General features: G+C 39.8%; 1 protein-coding gene across 1 annotated transcript in view; it reads right to left on the reverse strand.

The window, feature by feature from the left end:
* The window catches only part of Sema5a (semaphorin 5A), a 485625-nt gene that overhangs the window by 216810 nt on the left and 253813 nt on the right, over positions 1-15002 (reverse strand). The window lies entirely within an intron of this gene.

Genomic DNA, 15002 nt, shown 5'->3' on the forward strand with positions numbered 1-15002 from the left:
AAAACTGAGCAAGGCGATTGCTCCTGGCTGGAAAGGAGTCTCTTGATTTCCCACCCCACAGTCTTTGTTCCTCTTTGGGGAGTTTATTAAATTTATTTTCTACATTTGTAACTGGTATTGTCAAGCTTATGACCATGTACTTTAAAATGGCGTCTGAAGAATTTTCAAATAAACTGATTATTTAAATATTTTTTCTCTTTGCTCTATGAGTGCATTTTGATTCTCTCTCTCTCTCTCTCTCTCTCTCTCTCTCTCTCTCTCTCTCTCTCTCTCCCCCTCTCTCTGTGTATGTGTGTGTGTGTGTGTGTGTGTGTGTGTGTGTGTGTGTGTGCTGTCTAAAATTTCCTCAGATATGTTAAACTATGTCATTTGAAGCCAATTTCTGCTAACTTTGCTGGTTGGGCTAAATACAAGCATTGTTCTACTGTTTACGTCTGTCATACGGTCTGCCTCTTCCTGAATCCACTCTGCTTTCCTGCACTGACAGAGTAGAGAAGAAACACCTTGAGAGTGGATTCTCTCATTTGTTAGGTTGACTGTGCTGGGTGTAGGGGAGAGGAAGATAAGGCACAACTACCTCAGTCAAGTAGGGACTGAATGAATCCCAGACAAGGTTTAGCCAGTGTAGCATGAATTATTAGAAGGTCTTATTAATAAAAACAAACCTGGAGCCAAGTATTGGGGTGAATGCTGAAAGATCAGAAAAACAGAACCAGCCACAGCTACCTCACCTCACCAATTCCTCAGCTGATCCTGTTTCCTCAAACTGGAAGCCTCTGAGTCTTCATCTGAATTGATCTCAGCTGAACTGCTACTAAAAGCTAAAAGCTTAAAAAAGCTCTAGTTCCTGGTCCTCACGCCTTAAATACCTTTCTGCTTCCTGCCCTCACTTCCTGGGATTAAAGGCATGTGTCACCATGCCTGGCTATTTCCAGTGTAGTTTTGAACTCACAGAGATCCAAATGGATCTCTGCCTCCAGAATGCTAGGATTAAAGGTGTGTGTGTGCGCCACCATTTTCTGGCCTCTTTGTCTGTCTACTGGCTGCTCTGACCCCAGATAAGTTTATTAGGGTGCACAATATACTGGGGAATACAATATCACCACAAGCCTGCAAGTTTGATTTTAAGTGGACCCTTTATCCACTACTCCACTCTCCAAGCTTTAGTTACACGAAATCATCTGTGGTTTGAAAATATTAAATGGAAAACATCCAGAAAAAAATTAATAAGTCTTTTAAGGAATTTTGAAAACTTTCCCCCTTAATTTTTAATTCACTTTTTTAAAACTAAAATATAATTATATCATTCTTCCTCCTCCCTCCAGTCTTTCCCATGCCCCTTCCTTCCTCCTGCTCTTATCAAATCCATGGCATTTTACTCTGTATTTATCATTGTTACATAATGCACATAAGCAAATAAATATATAAATGTAACCTGCTGCATCTAATTAGTGTTGCTTATATGTATATTTTTAGGACCAGGAAGTCTACAAGACTGTCTTCTGTATATGACAGGGAAACTACACCCACAAAATCTCAACAATATGGCTGCTTAAACAAGACCTGAACAATTCCAACACCAGCTGACATGCTGACATGGGAGGGGAAAATTGCCTCAGGCTGAGCCCATGGATGCTCTTCATCTACAGGCAATTAACAAGTGCTCATAGGGGAAGAATGAGACTTCCCCAGAGTTAAGCACACTAAAGGATCACAATCGTGAAATCCATGCTTTCTCCCTGGATGCCATGTATGACATGGTTTCTTCTACATGCATGGGGTTATTCTCCCACCTCTGAGTTGCTTATCATATGTCTCAGTTATGATATAGACAGAGGTGGTTTGGGGGTGCCTGTCACCCATTTAGAGAGAGAGAGAGACAAAGTTCGCATACCTCACATGCTTTTGTCACAGCATATTCTTATAATTGTGTGAATTCTCATCTGGGTGTATAAATAAACTAGTGTGTGGTGTATGCATGTGTGTGAGGAGGTAAGGGGGGATATGCGAACTTGATACACCCTTGAAGGCCAGAACTCAATATCAGATGCCCTCCTCCACTACTTTCCACATCTTGTACTATTTTTTTGTTTTCTAAGCTTTGTTGACTTGGGATCCTCATGTCTGGACCCCAAGTATTAGGATCATGAACACATGTACAAGTCCACCTCTTACATGGGGCCTGGGGATCCAAAATCAGGTCTTAATGTTCATATATATAGCAAACATTTTAGGCTTTTGGTGATCTCCCCAGCCAACTGGACTATTTTGCTTCTGCTAATTCGTCACTATGCCGAATTTATGAACTAAACTTACTATGTGGGAAACCCCATTACTTACAGGGTTTGTTGTGACCAGATCACTCACCCACTGGGTGACTTGGAATATATTTCATTTGGATAAAGGGTGTTACCAATGCTTCTCATTCATTCTAGATCCTAAGCCCTGGCTTTTCTGTTTTCAATCAAGAATACACTTGGAATTTATACCCTCAGAATTTCAGTAACATGGCTAATTAATTTTACCCTTTTTTAGGCTAGAAATTCTATAGCTGAGCCCTCATAATTTCAAAGTTTAGTATTTATTACAAGAAAGAGGTAGCATGCGTTCACAACGAATTGAGTCTCCGGTGCACATCTTTACTGCCCCTGTCAATATATGGTTCCTCTTTGTCAGAGGCAGCTGTCTCATCAAGACTTAGCTTCTAAAGTAACCCAACATAGTTTTATCCTGTTTTAGTTTCTTCTGTAAGGTAATGACCTTTAAATCTTTTCTATTGCTGCAACATGACATATCTGGGGAGAGCCACGGTACTCACTGACATTGGTCTTCCATCTCACACAGAATTGCTGGAGCACTTTGTTGAATGACATGCAATGTAGGGCTTTTAATTTGTGTGGTTTTGTATTCTTTGCACTGTTCCTCTTTCTTCTGAAGTAATTATCTCTGGCTGTTATCTAGCATTCTTAATGCATTTTAGTTTACAATTTTCCCCATTTGGTTTACAAGGAGAGGATGCTTCCTGTTTTTGAAAATCTTCACATCCATCATCTAGCTATCTCTCATATATCTAGCTGGCTAGCTAACACCTCCCCCCTATCTCTCTCTCTCTCTCTCTCTCTCTCTCTATATATATATATATATATATATATATATACTCAAAATGTGAAGAATTCTTAAAGGCTATACATTCATATATGTGTATATACAAACATTATATATTATATTGTAATATATTACATATATTATAAACATATGTATACACATGTTCCTTTTCTTATGTTTCTAGATGTTTCCATTGTTATACAACAGTTTTGGAATTAACCTACTTGTTGACAAAAAGGTGATCACACAGTTTTCTTTCCACTATCTTCAATCATAGATATATTTTCTTGAAACTCGGATGTATTTTAAATTTACCTATTTATTCAAATGATAATTGAAATTATTTTAGCAAAGAGCTATGTAAGTACTCCTTGGAAATTATTGATATAACATCCTAAATATTTATGTCCATGTTTGGACAGAATATACTACTCTCAGTAGGGAATGTCTTCATTCAAACTTCTCTGTGTGTTCTCTAGAGCATATTTACAGAAAAGTTGAGGATGCCTAAAAGTTGAATATGGCTGCATTAAAATAAAAAGTTAAATTGTTCAGTCAATCTATATAACATCATGTGGTATCACTTAGTGTCCTAGGGCTACTATTCTTGTGATCAAGTACCATGACCAAAACAACCTGGGGAGGAAAGGGTTTATTTCATTCACAGTTCCATATAATAGTTCATCATCAAAAGCAGTTAGGGCAGCAACCTGGAGGCAAGAGCTGAGGTGCTGCTTATTAGATTGCCATTGTGGCTTGATCAGCCTGCTTTCCTATAGAATCCAGGACCATCAGCCCAGGATGGCACCACTCACAATGGCCAGGTTCCTCCCCCATCAACACTAATTAAGAAATGCTTTACATCTGGATCTTATGAAGGCATTTTCTCAATGGAGGTTTCTTCCTTTCAGACATCACTAGCTTTTAGTCAAGTTGACATCAAACTAGCTGGAACACTTGGTAAAGGGGTGATAGCACTAAAACCGGTGAGACTTGATGTAAATAGACTGAGCATTTTTATCTAATGAAGTAACATGCATACTATTAAAGTATCAATAGAGGGCAGGGTAGAAGTTGTGTTTGATAGACATGCCAAGATAGAGCAGTGCCCAGTACACCTGTATCCACAGTTGCTCTGTCTACTTCTATTGTGGTCCTGGGTAAATTTATGACGACAAATGACTCATGGGTTCACCAGATGAAGAGTTTCAATCCACTCACTCTACAGAATGTCAGGGAGATGTGACCCATATTTTTTCATTTATTTTTCTCTAGGGCTTTCCTTTTCTTTTTTACTTACCCTCTAGGTAACTAGAAACCTCTAGCTTCCACAATATATAATCTCTGGCCCATATAAGAAGTGTACTATTAAAGGTAGAAACAGTGGGGTTTCCTAGCATACCCCCTTATCTATCAGTGTCAGCGTCTGGGGAGGGACAGGACAGGAAAGGAAATGGAAACAGGGCAGAGAATTCTAGCCCACACATCCTCCAGCAGTTATGTCAGGCACCAGGCCCTTTTGAAAAGGAAAGCAGAAATGAATTCAGATCATTGAATCAACCCTCCATTTATCTAGAGCCGGGGATTGTCAGACAGTGTTTGCTATTGGCTTATAGACATTTCCTGACCTCTTTTCATGAAACTAAATCATCTACACAGCTGAAGAAAAACATGCACGTATATTCTATCTATCTATCTATCTATCTATCTATCTATCTATCTATCTATCTATTTATTTATTTGAGACTGAAAAGCAGAAATTCACAAATGGCAAGACACAAAGATATAAAACTCCATTTACTTCACTTGTTTTGATGACGGGCATTTTGCTCTTGTGTGTTTGTTTGTTTCTTTTGAGCAGAGGTGACTGTGTAGTAAGGGTCTAGAATACTGAACAAACTTAAATAATATTCCTGAAAACTTTGAGCAGTATCCATTACACTGGATGAATTGGCACCTTGCCCGGGTCTATGTACAGACCAGAGCACCCTGTCATTGGCTGAGACTCTGCCCACTTCTGGGGAATTACTCTTGGCTGATAAGAGCCACTGCACTGGAGAGTTATGTCACTTTGTCTCCAAACACAGCAAGACATAGGGTTAATTGAAGGGCATCGGGAACTGTGCGTAAATGGCTATCCTTTTTGCCCAAGCAGCATGAGCCTTGGGCTGATTTGTGATCCTTACTGCCCTGTGTGATCTGGCTGAGGGTGTGCTCCAGCTCTGAGAGCAGCTTGGCCTGTTCCTTTTCTTGGCAATCTTCTCCAGTCCTCACCTGCTGAATCCTTACCTTCAATAGACCACACATCGTGAATCCTTGTGTTAGAGGAGGGTCCAGGGACCCTGACCTTAAACCACAGTATAAATGACAATTACACAGTAACATCTGCAGTTGTTATAAAACAGGGGTCAATATAGGTAGCATCACAAATGGTTCAAATGAGTACAATACTAGATAGAGATGAAGCAAGCAGTTCATCTGAAGTCCTCCACACCCTCACTGAGATTGAGCTTGACCACATATGAATTGAAAACCTTGATGCAGGCACCTGTGCCCTGAGCCTGAATTCGTCAATAAGATTAAATTGTACACAAACCTTAGCAATTCTCTACAACTGAAATGTTGCTTTCTAACAGCCGAATGCAGGGTAGGGGCACAATAAATGTGTGGTCATTCTTATTGCCGTGACTGACATCATTATTTCACCATGATTACAACTTTAAAACTCTACCAAATAAACAGTACACCAAGTTAATAGGGACTGCTTTCCTTAAAGATGCAGAAACAGGGATCATTCAAGCAAAGACTGAAGGGCAAGCAAGCATGATGCTTAAAATTCTAGGGCTGACAAGGACTTCAGGGATAATCCACAATTCTTGAGTCTCCTCTCCAAAATGTGCTGTAGAGAAAATTGAGGTCCAGAGAGGTTAAGTGGCTTCCTCAGAGTACCATGCTTATTATTCACAAAAATGTCTGAGGCATGAATAAATCTGTTTGTGTACAGTAAAAAAAAATTAAGTAGGTAGGTTAGAGGAAGAGAACAGAGAGGCACATTCATGGGCTCCATCTTGTTCTCCCAGCTGTGTTGCTATTCCCTGCTCATGTGTGATGCCTGTATTTACTGTTCACCCTAGGTAGGCAGAGAAGCTACATTTCCCAGCCTGCCTTGTAACTGTTGCAGAACACAGGACTAAGTTACAGCCAGTGGAATTTGACTGAGAATGGATGCTCATGCAGATCTCTGCTCACTCTCCCAGGCTACTCTGAAAAAGGTGGGGTGAGGATGAGGGTCACTGTCAACTAAAACTCATGGTGTTCCCAAATGGCAACATGTAACAGCGTCCCACAAAGCCTGCCTTGTAATGTCAGACATGGAGAAATGAGTCTTACATCTGTTCAATGAGGGAGGGGGAAAAGATTGCCTGTTGATGGGAGTCTACCCAACTTGGTAAGGATATTGTGGAACAGGTGAAAGTTCAGCCAGGCTCTGTGTGAAGACCACCTATTCAACAACAAATCTTCCAAGAAGCTACAAAGGGAGGGAATGAAAGTGTTTGAACAGACTGGTAGACACAATAGTGCTTGGCAGAAATCCTGACCAGTGAGCAAGATGTAAGACACTAACAGATACAGAAAGAGGGGCCACTTGGGTTCCAGGCTATTAGCCAAGGTCTTCATCAGACTCTCTATCATGTAAGGAAGCACAAAGAAACTCATCAACCAAACACTGTGTGAGAATGTGAAACAACAACAAAAACATATGACCCTGATTCACATTGTATTCACTCCCCTCTTCAGTCAGGAAATACTCATTGAAAAGTTGCTATCACTCAGACATGAGACTAAAACACATATTGTTAAGATGAAAACATAAATACTTCAAGCTCTGATGATCTATGCTGGGGCTGCTCAGGTCCTCTGATTGGCATCCACAGATAGCCATGATTGCATGCTAACTATATGCAAATAAGCAGGCAGAGCTGTGTATAATAAAACTTTATGATCAACATGCCTTAATTCGTTGACCCTTGAAAGGATGTAATCAAATCCTTCTGCTTCTAGAAAACTATGATTTTTAGAACATGTGGTAAAGAAAGACAAATGGGAGATGATGCTTTGGAGTCATGATTTCTCTGAGCCCCGGGGGAGGTCAGGCTCTCCCAACTCAATAAATACAAAACATAATTTAAAAAATTAATCAATGTGACTATCTCTTTGGAATAATTATTCTAAATTATTAATTAGTTAATCATTCTTTAGATTCTAGAGCTTTCCAGCTGAGGGTAGTTATATCAGAGTGTTATGACCCATTAGAGTGTATGTTATAAATTGACTTAATTCATTTTTAAATTTAATCTCATATTAATAAAAGGAGGCAATTTAAACCCAAGAATCACAACAGATTCTTTAGGCATGGTCACCAAGGGTTTAAACATATTGTGGATTATTTATATTAAGAAAAATCTAAAAAGATGAATTTCCTAGAATATCATAAATCTTCTAGATGCAATGAAGTAATAAACATCAAGTCATGAACCAGAAATCTGGCATATTCAAAATATGTGATAACTGTGGTAGCAGCAAAGGAGTGTAGTCTTGGCAGTAAGCCGTGCAGAATAAAAGAATGCTTTGCTGGGTGGGAGGCACTGCTCTATGCAGTGCAGGATATATACAATCGTGACCATGAAGAGTGTCCTAGACATTGTCAAATACCTCAGGAGAAAAAATAAAAACTGCCCTGTTTGGGAACAGCTGGCTTAAACACTGACACAAGTTGAGAGTCAATTCCCAATCATGGATACACAGAAAAAGAAATTAACACCTGCTGTAGCTTCTGACAAGGTTTTCTGCCCACTGTGACTATGGAGTGAGAGAGACCAGACATTAGAAGTCATAAAGAGGCCAGTGGTGAGAGAAAACTCAGATTTCTGTATTTGTGCTTGTCCTCGATGTTGTGAGAAAGTCGGGGAATTCTTTTCTTTGGTAAACCAAGGGTCATGAGTGCAGCTTTTGAGCTATTTCCCCAGAGATGGTGAGTGGTGAGCTGAAGTTTTCCTTTGTACTCTTCGGGACCTGTCCAGTGGGATTCCACCACAGGCTGTGGCAGCACATGTGGTTGCTCAGTTCTCCAGGAAGCTGTGTTCTTCTGGTTTTATGAAAGAGTTTTTCCCCTAAAACAAAGGTCATCATTGAGGCAAGAAGGAATGTGATGATAGAGGTTTGAATCTCTTACGACAACACAAAGCAGGAGACAGAGACATAGAATGGCACACTTACTACATCAGAGAATGACTAGTCTTCAACAGGCATGGCTGATGAACAGTGTGCCAGGACATCTGCCACCATTTCTCGGTGGAAAGGTGCCCTGTAAGTGATACAACACTGATGCTGGATTCTCAAGTCACTGATGAAAAACAGGTTTAATTTCTGTAATGAAAAGCAGCTCTTGGGTGTTTCTCTTTACATATTAAAGTATGTCTGCTTGAAGTCATAATGAACAATCCACATGTAGCCACTTTGCGGCATATGTACATGGGAATATTCCTGTGATGACAGTGGAGATTTGCTTCAAACACATCATATGCACTCAGAGTAAGTAAAGGAGCGACTGTATCCCAGTCTCCACTCAAGGCTTCCAAGACTTCACTGCTGATGCCTCTGTTAACTGGTGCAATGAGGTCCATGTGGGCAGAAGTATCCTCCAATTGGCAGTAGTTGTTTACTCTGTTCCAGCCCCTTGCATCAGGTCTCTCAGGAAATATGACCTCATAATGACGTTTCTCTGGTAACAATTCCACAGAATACTTAGGATTTCAGCAGGGATCCACAAAGCTAGATCAACGCCAATAATTCTAGCAAGTCTTACTCTGTCCAGCCAGCCAGCTCCCAAATAATGATACGGAGACTTCTTATTAATTACGAAAGCTCAGTCTATAGCTTAGGCTTGTTCCTAACTAGCTTTTATAACTTAAATTAACCCACTTCTATTAATTGATGTTCTATCACATGGCGTTAACTCTCTTCCATCTTGTACCTTCTGTTTCTTCTATGTGTCTCCTGGCTTCTCTTACATGCCTACATTCCTCCTTCTCTTCCTTTCTCTCGTCGGAAATTCCACCTATATCTCCTGCATAGCTGTTGGATGTTGAGCCTTTTTACACCAATCACAGCAATACATCTTCATACAGTGTACAAATATCTCACAACAAATAACAATGTTTGACGGACACCCTACAGTGTAGAACACCCTGACCCTCCTGGAGTTTCTTGACCACTGAGAAATTCACTACAGAGAAGAGGAGAGGAACACCATTCCACATGTGCTGGCTCAGCACTGATGCTCATCCAAACTGAAGACATGACAGGAAACTGAGACAAAGGAACTGAACAGGAGAGTAGAGAGAATAGAGACTGCAGGGGCTGGTGTGTAAAGAAGAACATTCCAGAGTCTGGGTTTGCCTGTTCACCCTAGTCCTGAGATTTCCACAGAGCCGAGAGTGGACATTTTCAAGTGTCTCTTTCAGAGCATTTCTGAGAAGTCTATCTCATACCTCAGTAATATGAACTTTAGAAAGACAAAGTAGGAACTGACAAAATGCCTCATTAGGTACAGGTGCTTGCCTCCAAGTCTAAGGACCTGAGTTCTGTCCCTATCCCAAATGGCAGAGGAGGAAAACTGACTTCCTGGGGTTGTCTTCTGATCTCCTCATGTGTCATGGTTCATACACAAACACCCCCTTCTGCCACACACACACAACACACACACACACACACACACACACACACACACACACACACACACACATGCTGTAAATAAATGTACCTTAAATAAAGGTAAAGAAAGAATGAAATATATGGTGTGTCAAGAGGTTAGAATATTCATGTCAGTGGTTGATGCTGCCTGGTGTCTTAATGCAGTGAGTAAGCACATTGAGAGAAATAAAGCACAGGATGGTTGCCACGTGAGGCATGAGAACTGATCAGAAAGAAAAGCTATAGCTCTGAGAAACCCCTCAGGACCACCAGCCAACCTTCCTTTCGATGGTAGGATCCAAAGCAAATGACTGACATGAGAATGGAGGATTCACTTATTTTTGTCCATGAAGAAGGTCAAGCCAAGAAAGGGCTGGCTACAAAGGAACATACTTGAATGTGGGAACACCCAGTGTATGGGGGTCCAAGAAGCAGCTTGACACCAGCAGAAAAGGTAGAAGTGTCCAAGGTGGTGAGAGAGATGGGTCAGAAACCAGCCAAGCAAAGGAGGCCATGATGTCTAGTAGAGGGAGCAACAGCTAGCCCTGCCCAGCCACACACAGAGGATGCAGAGAAGCCATTTTTATTAACATCCCCTTGAATTTGACGTTTTTTTTTCTTTCAGATTTGGTGTCCTCCACGGTCTCAGATCTCTCTTTTTATAGTATCTGATTTTTTTTTTAAGTCTTTGGAGAGGAGAGGGAAAAAAAAACTGCTAACCTAAGGTATATAATTTAATCTCGGTTCTCTCTAGCAGAAAATAATCTTTGTATAAAGCAACTGAAATCACAGAAGTTACAAATATCCTGTTCCTCCTCACAACTGCACTGTCCAACAGAAGCACTGAATACCCAACATGGCCGGTTCAGCTAATGCAGGCTAGAGACACAAAATGCAAACAAGCCTTGATACTTACAATGAAGTCGGAATATCTCAGCTACTTCCTGTAATAATCCCATGTTAGAATGGCAATATTGGGCTACAGTAATAAAAGATACACTATGTATCTTTATTTTTTCATTGAGATTAACAGATAATATAGAAGTACCTAAGACTTAATATTACATTTTATTTTAGCACACACACACACGCACACACACACACATTCTCTCTCCCTCTCTCGTGTGTGTGTGTGTGTGTGTGTGTGTGTGTGCTCTCTCGCGCACGTGCATGCATGTAGATTTACCATGTGATTCCTGAGAGCATACTCAGGATTGGGGTTCAGCAGCAAGTGTCTTTATGGACTGAGCCATCCTCAGGCTTCTCGGATGACCCAGTCATTAGAACAATGCAGCCCTTTGTTTGCCAGTGTTTATTCCATTATTATTTTTTCACCCTTGGAAGTAGTCATTTAAATAAAAATAAAATATTCATGGAATTCAACGAGACCTGTTTCCTGGGGACATATGAGAAACAAATAGTGTTGAAAAAAATTGTTAGCTTTATCTCTAGTAACACTAAATAAACAACAGGCCACAGTCCTGCAGACACAGACACTTGACAGGAGAGCTGTACTGCTTGGCATGCGCTCCAGCGGGTGGAGGGTGGCTCTCATTATCTGAGCTGTGTTTTGAAAACCGCCAGTAAGATGTCACTATCTTCCCCAGTCTGTGTGAGCAGACTGAAGTTACTCTGGGTGGCAAGACTGACATGCTTCTCTTTTTCAGTAAGAGTGCTCTCTGCTGTAGACAACCTTCATGTGACCCTGTCAAAGGTAGTCCTGGCAAAAGGAAGTGACACTTGGGAAGGCAATTAGTCTCCTTGCCCTTGCAACATGCTATTCTCAGCTTAATAGTAACTACATGCCTGGAGCTCTCTGCATTTATTATGATGTGATTTTTATGAATAATTATGATTTATTTATTTATTTATTTATTATGTTGTTTATTTTTTATGTTTACAGTGTTCTGCTTGCATGTATTCCTGCAAGCCAGAAGAGGGCACCAGATCTCATTACAGATGGTTGTGAGCCACCATGTGGTTGCTGGGAATTGAACTCAGGACCTCTGGAAGAACAGTCAGTGCTCTTAACCTCTGAGCCATCTCTCCAGCCCCTAATTATGATTTTTATCCCAACTTCCCCATTAATGTTATCAAAGTATTCACTTTGTAGGTGTTTGCGGCAAGTACACACATACGACTTAAGTCACTCATGAGGAACTTACAAATGTGATGCCCTTTATTCCTTCATTAGTTACTTTTCACTTTGCTGTGGTTAAATACCAAACAAAATGAAATTTAAGTGAGAAAGGCTTCATTCTGGCTCACAGTTCCAAGAACTGCATTCTGTCATGGATCGTAGCAGGAAAGCCTTAGCAGCAGGACCAGGAAGTCTGGTCGCACTGCATCCACAGGCAAAAAGTAGAAAATGAAGAGAAAGTCGAGCTGGCTTATGAAGCCCCCACCTCATCCCTACCCTCCAGCCCAGTGCTGTGACTTTCTTCTTCCATCAGGGCTCCACCTCTAAAGATCCCACAATGTTCCCAAACAGTACCATCAGCTAAGGACAAGTGTCCAGACACACAAGCCTGTGGAAGACATTTCACATTCAAACCATAGCAGCCCCATACATTTTGTTATGGTTTTCCAAAAAAATAAGGGCATTCTCTTCCATAACACTTACCATCGTAATTACGCAAATCAGGGGATTAATATTTGTATATTTATAGGACATTAAGATTCTATCTTATCTACTGACCTTCAAATTTTTGAGTTGTCTCAAAAGTGCCACTTGTAGCATGAAAAAGAGCGTGTTTTAAGCATCAGTTTGGAGTAAGTATTATATCTTGATAGATATATTTACGTGTTCTCTTTTTGGAAGAAGCAACTCTTTATTCAGATACACATGCATCACTTGACTGTAATGCTTGAAAGTTTGAAGCCAGATTTTTGTCAGATGTTTATCTGGGCTTGAGTGATGTTTCTGTATGATGAGATTGGTTATAATTTTTTGGTAAGTTGTCATGGAAACTCTGCTGCTTCCTCAGTACAAAAAAATCATAGATACTTGGCCCATTACTACTGAAGTCATGATACACTGATTGGTTATAGGTTAATAGGAAGGTTCTTCACTGTCAAGGTGCAAGTTTTCCATGTGCAATTAATAACCATTATCTTTATAAGTGCCATGATAATACCAATATTCTGGTTGTCTTCAAATCCAATTAATAAATTTACCACCCAAGGATCATGTTTATGTCATGGGGTTTTCAGTGTGATGCTTGCCAAATCCTAATTTTCTAATAGATTTTTCCTTCAATATTTTAGTTGGCTTTTTTGCCTCATTTTTATTATTTTAATGCTAACATATGCTCACAAATTCTTATCTGATTCAATGTTCAATAATCTGCTACTTCTACCATCTCCTGGCAGTCAATTTTCCATTTCTTCAGGGAGCCCACTCCCAGATGGCTTCTGTGTCCTGCCAGATCATCATCCATCTCTGAACACCTCCTCCCTTTCTAAAACAAGCTCCTTCATTCTAATCTGACATCACCCTTTCTCTATCCTAGAATCATCATCTCTCCAAGAAATACTGGCTTCCCACAGTGGGAACTTCTGTTTGTAAACTGTGCTCACTTTCCTGGAATTTAATGCTTCTAGAACCTCAAAACCCAAGAGCTAGGAAAGGAGGAAACAAATAAACACCACACTTGTTTCTTTCATGCTTCTTTGCACACATTTGCACACCTACTATGTGCCTGTGTTAGGGTGGGTGTAATATTCATGTGTGTGCAGATGCACAATTCTGTGAGAGTCTATTCTTTCATGAATGTGTATGCATGTGGAAGACAGGGGACCACTGCAAGCAAAATTCGCCTTTTATTTTTAATTGGAAGCAGGGTCTCTACTGGTCTGGAATTCATCAAGTATGCTAGACTTTCTAGGCAGTAAGCCAAGGCCCAGGGATCCATCCACCTGATCCACTTCCCTGCCATTGAGATCATAAGTGCTGCATACCACCACCCTGCCTATCACATTAGTTCTGCGATTGAATGCAGGTCTAAGTAAGTCATCACCCCAACTCACAGCCCATGTTTCACAGATGAGAAGCTAGATATTGTATTATACCATGAGAAAAGAAATGAACATATTATATATTGAATGGTATAGATTTCATATTATTTATTATAATTTTTAAAATTATGTTAAAATTTTTGTTTTAAACTGTTGCTTGGTTTTCAGTAAAATTTAAATTATATATATTTATAAATATAACATGATTTTATTATATGTATATATATTGCAGAATAGCTTCAAGCTACATAATCTGTGTACTACCTAAAACATTTACTATTATTCTGTGGATAGAACTTTTAAAATCTGTATGTAGCAATTTTAAAGTACACAGTACAGTTATTAAAACTGAAATTACGAAGCTGTACAAGAGGTCTCTTAGAGTTATTACTGCTCTCTACCTGGAATTGTGCATACTTTGGCCAAGGTCTTTCCAATCTTTTCCGCATCTTTCAAGCCTTCAGTAGCCATTCTTTTCCCTGCTACTTTGAATTAGTCATTTGATTTACATATAAGTGACATCCTTCAGTCTCTGCATTTCTGGGACTGTTTTGTTTAATTTAAGAGAGTACCTGCAGCTTGCTGATCATTTTGATTGCTTATTAATAAACTCACATTTTAACAATCAGTCAGTTCAGCTAAAGTTGTACACGAAACTTCACTGAGCAGGCAATTTGGTGTCCAACACAATAAAACTATTACCAAGATTTATCCATCTACAGCACTTAAAAAGCAAAAGCTATATACAACTGTGGAACAACAACTGTGCTTCACCTCCTTTGAGTGGTTTCAGTTATCCTTATTGAATATGGATAGCATATGGTTAAGGTAATTGGTGGCTATTTTGTCAATGAAGAAATTGATAATGACTAATAAGCCTAGTGCTGGATAACAAGTCCAGGGACAAGGATAGCAATATTAGCTGATTATGGAGTTTCTTATTTTAAGACATTGGAAAATGAAAGATGAATCTGATATTAAACTCGAGTACTAGTGTTTTGGAATGTTCACAAGCACAAGCATTCTAGACAAAAAGGATCAACTTCTGCCCAGTAACTCCTTAGAGCCTGGGACAGTAGAGCTTGAAACAATTCTAAAATTGTTTCAAGCCCATTTTCCAAACTATT

This window comes from Peromyscus eremicus, chromosome 11 (genome assembly GCF_949786415.1).
Source record: "Peromyscus eremicus chromosome 11, PerEre_H2_v1, whole genome shotgun sequence".
NCBI lineage: Eukaryota > Metazoa > Chordata > Mammalia > Rodentia > Cricetidae > Peromyscus > Peromyscus eremicus.